The 10,486-nt window shown below is 53.7% G+C and overlaps 1 protein-coding gene across 1 annotated transcript in view; it reads left to right on the top strand.

Annotated features, from left to right (window-relative positions):
- The window catches only part of LOC142292370 (neuronal acetylcholine receptor subunit alpha-10-like), a 159,742-nt gene that overhangs the window by 37,577 nt on the left and 111,679 nt on the right, over nt 1-10,486 (top strand). The window lies entirely within an intron of this gene.

Below are 10,486 nucleotides of genomic sequence, written 5' to 3'. Positions count from 1 at the left end.
AGATGTGCTGTCAGCCGCTCCTCTGATGTCACCGCTGTGCTGTAATAAGATGTGCTGTCAGCCGCTCTCTCTGATGTCACCCGCTGTGGTGTAATAAGATGCGCTGTCAGCCGCTCCTCTGATGTCACCGCTGTGCTGTAATAAGATGTGCTGTAATAAGATGCGCTGTCAGCCGCTCCTCTGATGTCACCGCTTGTGCTGTAATAAGATGTGCTGTCAGCCGCTCCTCTGATGTCACCGCTGTGCTGTAATAAGATGTGCTGTCAGCCGCTCCTCTGATGTCACCGCTGTGCTGTAATAAGATGTGCTGTCAGCCGCTCCTCTCATGTCACCGCTGTGCTGTAATAAGATGCGCTGTCAGCCGCTCCTCTGATGTCACCGCTGTGCTGTAATAAGATGCGCTGTCAGCCGCTCCTCTGATGTCACCGCTGTGCTGTAATAAGATGCGCTGTCAGCCGCTCCTCTGATGTCAGAGCTGTGCTGTAATAAGATGCGCTGTCAGCCGCTCCTCTGATGTCACCGCTGTGCTGTAATAAGATGCGCTGTCAGCCGCTCCTCTGATGTCACCGCTGTGCTGTAATAAGATGTGCTGTCAGCCGCTCCTCTGATGTCACCGCTGTGCTGTAATAAGATGTGCTGTCAGCCGCTCCTCTGATGTCACCGCTGTGCTGTAATAAGATGCGCTGTCAGCCGCTCCTCTGATGTCACCGCTGTGCTGTAATAAGATGCGCTGTCAGCCGCTCCTCTGATGTCACCGCTGTGCTGTAATAAGATGTGCTGTCAGCCGCTCCTCTGATGTCACCGCTGTGCTGTAATAAGATGTGCTGTCAGCCGCTCCTCTGATGTCACCGCTGTGCTGTAATAAGATGTGCTGTCAGCCGCTCCTCTGATGTCACCGCTGTGCTGTAATAAGATTGTGCTGTCAGCCGCTCCTCTGATGTCACCGCTGTGCTGTAATAAAATGCGCTGTCAGCCGCTCCTCTGATGTCACCGCTGTGCTGTAATAAGATGTGCTGTCAGCCGCTCCTCTGATGTCACCGCTGTGCTGTAATAAGATGCGCTGTCAGACGCTCCTCTGATGTCACCGCTGTGCTGTAATAAGATGTGCTGTCAGCCGCTCCTCTGATGTCACCGCTGTGCTGTAATAAGATGTGCTGTCAGCCGCTCCTCTCATGTCACCACTGTGCTGTAATAAGATGCGCTGTCAGCCGCTCCTCTGATGTCACCGCGCTGTGCTGTAATAAGATGTGCTGTCAGCCGCTCCTCTGATGTCACCGCTGTGCTGTAATAAGATGTGCTGTCAGCCGCTCCTCTGATGTCACCGTTGTGCTGTAATAAGATGCGCTGTCAGCCGCTCCTCTGATGTCACCGCTGTGCTGTAATAAGATGTGCTGTCAGCCGCTCCTCTGATGTCACCCGCTGTGCTGTAATAAGATGTGCTGTCAGCCGCTCCGCTCATGTCACCGCTGTGCTGTAATAAGATGCACTGTCAGCCGCTCCTCTGATGTCACCGCTGTGCTGTAATAAGATGTGCTGTCAGCTGCTCCTCTGATGTCACCGCTGTGCTGTAATAAGATGTGCTGTCAGCTGCTCCTCTGATGTCACCGCTGTGCTGTAATAAGATGCGCTGTCAGCCGCTCCTCTGATGTCACCGCTGTGCTGTAATAAGATGTGCTGTCAGCCGCTCCTCTGATGTCACCGCTGTGCTGTAATAAGATGTGCTGTCAGCTGCTCCTCTGATGTCACCGCTGTGCTGTAATAAGATGTGCTGTCAGCCGCTCCTCTGATGTCACTGCTGTGCTGTAATAAGATGCGCTGTCAGCCGCTCCTCTGATGTCACCGCTGTGCTGTAATAAGATGTGCTGTCAGCCGCTCCTCTGATGTCACCGCTGTGCTGTAATAAGATGTGCTGTCAGCTGCTCCTCTGATGTCACCGCTGTGCTGTAATAAGATGTGCTGTCAGCCGCTCCTCTGATGTCACCGCTGTGCTGTAATAAGATGTGCTGTCAGCCGCTCCTCTGATGTCACCGCTGTGCTGTAATAAGATGTGCTGTCAGCCGCTCCTCTGATGTCACCGCTGTCCTGTAATAAGATGTGCTGTCAGCCGCTCCTCTGATGTCACCGCTGTCCTGTAATAAGATGCGCTGTCAGCCGCTCCTCTGATGTCACCGCTGTGCTGTAATAAGATGTGCTGTCAGCCGCTCCTCTGATGTCACCGCTGTGCTGTAATAAGATGTGCTGTCAGCCGCTCCTCTGATGTCACCGCTGTCCTGTAATAAGATGTGCTGTCAGCCGTTTCTCTGATGTCAGCGCTGTGCTGTAATAAGATGTGCTGTCAGCTGCTCCTCTGATGTCACCGCTGTGCTGTAATAAGATGCGCTGTCAGCCGCTCCTCTGATGTCACCGCTGTGCTGTAATAAGATGTGCTGTCAGCTGCTCCTCTGATGTCACCGCTGTGCTGTAATAAGATGCGCTGTCAGCCGCTCCTCTGATGTCACCGCTGTGCTGTAATAAGATGTGCTGTCAGCCGCTCCTCTGATGTCACCGCTGTGCTGTAATAAGATGTGCTGTCAGCTGCTCCTCTGATGTCACCGCTGTGCTGTAATAAGATGTGCTGTCAGCCGCTCCTCGCATGTCACCGCTGTGCTGTAATAAGATGTGCTGTCAGCCGCTCCTCTCATGTCACCGCTGTGCTGTAATAAGATGTGCTGTAATAAGATGTGATGTCAGCCGCTCCTCTGATGTCACCGCTGTGCTGTAATAAGATGTGCTGTCAGCCGCTCCTCTGATGTCACCGCTGTGCTGTAATAAGATGTGCTGTCAGCCGCTCCTCTGATGTCACCGCTGTGCTGTAATAAGATGCGCTGTCAGCCGCTCCTCTCATGTCACCGCTGTGCTGTAATAAGATGTGCTGTAATAAGATGTGATGTCAGCCGCTCCTCTGATGTCACCGCTGTGCTGTAATAAGATGTGCTGTCAGCCGCTCCTCTGATGTCACCGCTGTGCTGTAATAAGATGTGCTGTCAGCCGCTCCTCTGATGTCACCGCTGTGCTGTAATAAGATGCGCTGTCAGCCGCTCCTCTGATGTCACCGCTGTGCTGTAATAAGATGCGCTGTCAGCCGCTCCTCGCATGTCACCGCTGTGCTGTAATAAGATGTGCTGTCAGCCGCTCCTCTCATGTCACCGCTGTGCTGTAATAAGATGTGCTGTAATAAGATGTGATGTCAGCCGCTCCTCTGATGTCACCGCTGTGCTGTAATAAGATGCGCTGTCAGCCGCTCCTCTGATGTCACCGCTGTGCTGTAATAAGATGCGCTGTCAGCCGCTCCTCGCATGTCACCGCTGTGCTGTAATAAGATGTGCTGTCAGCCGCTCCTCTCATGTCACCGCTGTGCTGTAATAAGATGTGCTGTAATAAGATGTGATGTCAGCCGCTTTTCTGATGTCACCGCTGTGCTGTAATAAGATGCGCTGTCAGCCGCTCCTCTGATGTCACCGCTGTGCTGTAATAAGATGCGCTGTCAGCCGCTCCTCTGATGTCACCGCTGTGCTGTAATAAGATGTGATGTCAGCCGCTCCTCTGATGTCACCGCTGTGCTGTAATAAGATGTGCTGTAATAAGATGTGATGTCAGCCGCTCCTCTGATGTCACCGCTGTGCTGTAATAAGATGTGCTGTCAGCCGCTCCTCTGATGTCACCGCTGTGCTGTAATAAGATGTGCTGTCAGCCGCTCCTCTGATGTCACCGCTGTGCTGTAATAAGATGCGCTGTCAGCCGCTCCTCTGATGTCACCGCTGTGCTGTAATAAGATGCGCTGTCAGCCGCTCCTCTGATGTCACCGCTGTGCTGTAATAAGATGTGATGTCAGCCGCTCCTCTGATGTCACCGCTGTGCTGTAATAAGATGCGCTGTCAGCCGCTCCTCTGATGTCACCGCTGTGCTGTAATAAGATGTGCTGTCAGCCGCTCTTCTGATGTCAGCGCTGTGCTGTAATAAGATGCGCTGTCAGCCGCTCCTCTCATGTCACCGCTGTGCTGTAATAAGATGTGCTGTCAGCCGCTCCTCTGATGTCACCGCTGTGCTGTAATAAGATGCGCTGTCAGCCGCTCCTCTGATGTCACCGCTGTGCTGTAATAAGATGCGCTGTCAGCCGCTCCTCTGATGTCACCGCTGTGCTGTAATAAGATGTGCTGTCAGCCGCTCCTCTGATGTCACCGCTGTGCTGTAATAAGATGCGCTGTCAGCCGCTCCTCTGATGTCACCGCTGTGCTGTAATAAGATGTGCTGTCAGCCGCTCCTCTCATGTCACCGCTGTGCTGTAATAAGATGCGCTGTCAGCCGCTCCTCTGATGTCACCGCTGTGCTGTAATAAGATGCGCTGTCAGCCGCTCCTCTGATGTCACCGCTGTGCTGTAATAAGATGTGCTGTCAGCCGCTCCTCTCATGTCACCGCTGTGCTGTAATAAGATATGCTGTCACCGCTCCTCTGATGTCACCGCTGTGCTGTAATAAGATGCGGTGTCAGCCGCTCCTCTGATGTCACCGCTGTGCTGTAATAAGATGCGGTGTCAGCCGCTCCTCTGAGGTCACCGCTGTGCTGTAATAAGATGCGGTGTCAGCCGCTCCTCTGATGTCACCGCTGTGCTGTAATAAGATGTGCTGTCAGCCGCTCCTCTGATGTCACCGCTGTGCTGTAATAAGATGTGCTGTCAGCCGCTCCTCTGATGTCACCGCTGTGCTGTAATAAGATGTGCTGTCAGCCGCTCCTCTGATGTCACCGCTGTGCTGTAATAAGATGTGCTGTCAGCCGCTCCTCTCTTGTCACCGCTGTGCTGTAATAAGATATGCTGTCAGCCGCTCCTCTGATGTCACCGCTGTGCTGTAATAAGATGTGCTGTCAGCCGCTCCTCTGATGTCACCGCTGTGCTGTAATAAGATGCGCTGTCAGCCGCTCCTCTGATGTCACCGCTGTGCTGTAATAAGATATGCTGTCAGCCGCTCCTCTGATGTCACCGATGTGCTGTAATAAGATGTGCTGTCAGCCGCTCCTCTGATGTCACCGCTGTGCTGTAATAAGATGTGCTGTCAGCCGCTTCTCTGATGTCACCGCTGTGCTGTAATAAGATGTGCTGTCAGCCGCTCCTCTGATGTCACCGCTGTGCTGTAATAAGATGCGCTGTCAGCCGCTCCTCTGATGTCACCGCTGTGCTGTAATAAGATGTGCTGTCAGCCGCTCCTCTGATGTCACCGCTGTGCTGTAATAAGATGTGCTGTCAGCCGCTCCTCTGATGTCACCGCTGTGCTGTAATAAGATGTGCTGTCAGCCGCTCCTCTGATGTCACCGCTGTGCTGTAATAAGATGTGCTGTCAGCCGCTCCTCTGATGTCACCGCTGTGCTGTAATAAGATGTGCTGTCAGCCGCTCCTCTGATGTCACCGCTGTGCTGTAATAAGATGTGCTGTCAGCCGCTCCTCTGATGTCAGCGCTGTGCTGTAATAAGATGTGCTGTCAGCCGCTCCTCTGATGTCACCGCTGTGCTGTAATAAGATGTGCTGTCAGCCGCTCCTCTCATGTCAGCGCTGTGCTGTAATAAGATGTGCTGTCAGCCGCTCCTCTGATGTCAGCGCTGTGCTGTAATAAGATGTGCTGTCAGCCGCTCCTCTGATGTCAGCGCTGTGCTGTAATAAGATGTGCTGTCAGCCGCTCCTCTGATGTCACCGCTGTGCTGTAATAAGATGCGCTGTCAGCCGCTCCTCTGATGTCACCGCTGTGCTGTAATAAGATGTGCTGTCAGCCGCTCCTCTGATGTCACCGCTGTGCTGTAATAAGATGCGCTGTCAGCCGCTCCTCTGATGTCACCGCTGTGCTGTAATAAGATGTGCTGTCAGCCGCTCCTCTCATGTCACCGCTGTGCTGTAATAAGATGCGCTGTTAGCCGCTCCTCTGATGTCACCGCTGTGCTGTAATAAGATGCGCTGTCAGCCGCTCCTCTGATGTCACCGCTGTGCTGTAATAAGATGTGCTGTCGGCCGCTCCTCTGATGTCACCGCTGTGCTGTAATAAGATGTGCTGTCAGCCGCTCCTCTGATGTCACCGCTGTGCTGTAATAAGATGTGCTGTCAGCCGCTCCTGATGTCACCGCTGTGCTGTAATAAGATGCGCTGTCAGCCGCTCCTCTGATGTCACCGCTGTGCTGTAATAAGATGCGCTGTCAGCTGCTCCTCTGATGTCACCGCTGTGCTGTAATAAGATGTGCTGTCAGCCGCTCCTCTGATGTCACCGCTGTGCTGTAATAAGATGTGCTGTCAGCCGCTCCTCTCATGTCACCGCTGTGCTGTAATAAGATGTGCTGTCAGCCGCTCCTCTGATGTCACCGCTGTGCTGTAATAAGATGTGCTGTCAGCCGCTCCTCTGATGTCACCGCTGTGCTGTAATAAGATGCGCTGTCAGCCGCTCCTCTGATGTCACCGCTGTGCTGTAATAAGATGTGCTGTCAGCCGCTCCTCTGATGTCACCGCTGTGCTGTAATAAGATGTGCTGTCAGCCGCTCCTCTCATGTCACCGCTGTGCTGTAATAAGATGTGCTGTCAGCCGCTCCTCTGATGTCACCGCTGTGCTGTAATAAGATGTGCTGTCAGCCGCTCCTCTGATGTCACCGCTGTGCTGTAATAAGATGCGCTGTCAGCCGCTCCTCTGATGTCACCGCTGTGCTGTAATAAGATGCGCTGTCAGCCGCTCCTCTGATGTCACCGCTGTGCTGTAATAAGATGTGCTGTCAGCCGCTCCTCTGATGTCACCGCTGTGCTGTAATAAGATATGCTGTCAGCCGCTCCTCTGATGTCACCGCTGTGCTGTAATAAGATGCGCTGTCAGCCGCTCCTCTCATGTCACCGCTGTGCTGTAATAAGATGTGCTGTCAGCCGCTCCTCTCATGTCACCGCTGTGCTGTAATAAGATGTGCTGTCAGCCGCTCCTCTGATGTCACCACTGTGCTGTAATAAGATGCGCTGTCAGCCGCTCCTCTGATGTCACCGCTGTGCTGTAATAAGATGTGCTGTCAGCCGCTCCTGATGTCACCGCTGTGCTGTAATAAGATGCGCTGTCAGCCGCTCCTCTGATGTCACCGCTGTGCTGTAATAAGATGTGCTGTCAGCCGCTCCTCTGATGTCACCGCTGTGCTGTAATAAGATGCGCTGTCAGCCGCTCCTCTGATGTCACCGCTGTGCTGTAATAAGATGTGCTGTCAGCCGCTCCTCTGATGTCACCGCTGTGCTGTAATAAGATGTGCTGTCAGCCGCTCCTCTGATGTCACCGCTGTGCTGTAATAAGATGCGCTGTCAGCCGCTCCTCTGATGTCACCGCTGTGCTGTAATAAGATGCGCTGTCAGCTGCTCCTCTGATGTCACCGCTGTGCTGTAATAAGATGTGCTGTCGGCCGCTCCTCTGATGTCACCGCTGTGCTGTAATAAGATGTGCTGTCAGCCGCTCCTCTGATGTCACCGCTGTGCTGTAATAAGATGCGCTGTCAGCCGCTCCTCTGATGTCACCGCTGTGCTGTAATAAGATGTGCTGTCAGCCGCTCCTCTGATGTCACCACTGTGCTGTAATAAGATGTGCTGTCAGCCGCTCCTCTGATGTCACCGCTCCTCTGATGTCACCGCTGTGCTGTAATAAGATGCGCTGTCAGCCGCTCCTCTGATGTCACCGCTGTGCTGTAATAAGATGCGCTGTCAGCCGCTCCTCTCATGTCACCACTGTGCTGTAATAAGATGTGCTGTCAGCCGCTCCTCTGATGTCACCGCTGTGCTGTAATAAAATGCGCTGTCAGCCGCTCCTCTGATGTCACCGCTGTGCTGTAATAAGATGTGCTGTCAGCCGCTCCTCTGATGTCACCGCTCCTCTGATGTCACCGCTGTGCTGTAATAAGATGTGCTGTCAGCCGCTCCTCTCATGTCACCACTGTGCTGTAATAAGATGCGCTGTCAGCCGCTCCTCTGATGTCACCGCTGTGCTGTAATAAGATATGCTGTCAGCCGCTCCTCTGATGTCACCGCTGTGCTGTAATAAGATGTGCTGTCAGCCGCTCCTCTGATGTCACCGCTGTGCTGTAATAAGATGTGCTGTCAGCCGCTCCTCTGATGTCACCGCTGTGCTGTAATAAGATGTGCTGTCAGCCGCTCCTCTGATGTCACCGCTGTGCTGTAATAAGATGTGCTGTCAGCCGCTCCTCTGATGTCACCGCTGTGCTGTAATAAGATGTGCTGTCAGACGCTCCTCTCATGTCACCGCTGTGCTGTAATAAGATGCGCTGTCAGCCGCTCCTCTGATGTCACTGCTGTGCTGTAATAAGATGTGCTGTCAGCCGCTCCTCTGATGTCACCGCTGTGCTGTAATAAGATGCGCTGTCAGACGCTCCTCTCATGTCACCGCTGTGCTGTAATAAGATGTGCTGTCAGCCGCTCCTCTGATGTCACCGCTGTGCTGTAATAAGATGCGCTGTCAGCCACTCCTCTGAGGTCACCGCTGTGCTGTAATAAGATGTGCTGTCAGCCGCTCCTCTGATGTCACCGCTGTGCTGTAATAAGATGCGCTGTCAGCCGCTCCTCTGAGGTCACCGCTGTGCTGTAATAAGATGTGCTGTCAGACGCTCCTCTCATGTCACCGCTGTGCTGTAATAAGATGCGCTGTCAGCCGCTCCTCTGATGTCACCGCTGTGCTGTAATAAGATGCGCTGTCAGCCGCTCCTCTGATGTCACCGCTGTGCTGTAATAAGATGTGCTGTCAGCCGCTCCTCTGATGTCACCGCTGTGCTGTAATAAGATGTGCTGTCAGCCGCTCCTCTGATGTCACCGCTGTGCTGTAATAAGATGTGCTGTCAGCCGCTCCTCTGATGTCACCGCTGTGCTGTAATAAGATGTGCTGTCAGCCGCTCCTCTGATGTCACCGCTGTGCTGTAATAAGATGTGCTGTCAGCCGCTCCTCTGATGTCACCGCTGTGCTGTAATAAGATGCGCTGTCAGCCGCTCCTCTGATGTCACCGCTGTGCTGTAATAAGATGCGCTGTCAGCCACTCCTCTGAGGTCACCGCTGTGCTGTAATAAGATGTGCTGTCAGCCGCTCCTCTGATGTCACCGCTGTGCTGTAATAAGATGCGCTGTCAGCCGCTCCTCTGAGGTCACCGCTGTGCTGTAATAAGATGTGCTGTCAGCCGCTCCTCTGATGTCACCGCTGTGCTGTAATAAGATGCGCTGTCACCGCTCCTCTGATGTCACCGCTGTGCTGTAATAAGATGTGCTGTCAGCCGCTCCTCTGATGTCACCGCTGTGCTGTAATAAGATGCGCTGTCAGCCGCTCCTCTGAGGTCACCGCTGTGCTGTAATAAGATGTGCTGTCAGCCGCTCCTCTGATGTCACCGCTGTGCTGTAATAAGATGTGCTGTCAGCCGCTCCTCTGATGTCACCGCTGTGCTGTAATAAGATGTGATGTCAGCCGCTCCTCTGAGGTCACCGCTGTGCTGTAATAAGATGTGATGTCAGCCGCTCCTCTGATGTCACCGCTGTGCTGTAATAAGATGCGCTGTCACCGCTCCTCTGATGTCACCGCTGTGCTGTAATAAGATGTGCTGTCAGCCGCTCCTCTGATGTCACCGCTGTGCTGTAATAAGATGCGCTGTCAGCCGCTCCTCTGAGGTCACCGCTGTGCTGTAATAAGATGCGCTGTCAGCCGCTCCTCTGATGTCACCGCTGTGCTGTAATAAGATGTGCTGTCAGCCGCTCCTCTGATGTCACCGCTGTGCTGTAATAAGATGCGCTGTCAGCCGCTCCTCTGAGGTCACCGCTGTGCTGTAATAAGATGTGCTGTCAGCCGCTCCTCTGATGTCACCGCTGTGCTGTAATAAGATGTGCTGTCAGCCGCTCCTCTGATGTCACCGCTGTGCTGTAATAAGATGTGCTGTCACCGCTCCTCTGATGTCACCGCTGTGCTGTATAATCTCCTTGCACAGGGGTCTCTTCTGCCTGTGACCGCCATGCCTCTGTGGTGGGTGACATTGGCGCCCCCTTGCTGTGGGGCAGGGCCGTTGCTCCCCTCGGGCGGGGGTTGGGCTCACCTGCTCCGCTGACACCTGTAACGGATCCCTGCAGAATCTCCCGGCTCCGGTGTCTCTGGGATCCTACAATCTCCCTTCATCTCTGAATTAGTTGTAATTCAATCGAGCATGGCGCCCGTCCTCCATCGCTGCCTGACAACTGCGAGCGATGTCCTGATCTGTAAGTGAGTCTGCGAGATGTCAGCGGAGAGCTGATCCGGGAAGAGGAGACCGGGCATTAAACATTCAGGACCTGGGGTCCAACAGCTGCGAACAGCCGGCGCCCCCATACACCGCTCACCGCTGACGGCACTCACACCTTGTCACCCAGCTTCCTGAAATACTCTGTGCTGCTGGGACCTGCTCCTTCCTCTGTATCTCTGTGACCTCCTATAA

The sequence above is a fragment of the Anomaloglossus baeobatrachus genome, chromosome 2 (genome assembly GCF_048569485.1).
Source record: "Anomaloglossus baeobatrachus isolate aAnoBae1 chromosome 2, aAnoBae1.hap1, whole genome shotgun sequence".
Taxonomy (NCBI): Eukaryota; Metazoa; Chordata; class Amphibia; order Anura; family Aromobatidae; genus Anomaloglossus; species Anomaloglossus baeobatrachus.
Note: the sequence above shows the minus strand (reverse complement) of the source record. Positions and strands in the feature narration are given on the sequence as shown.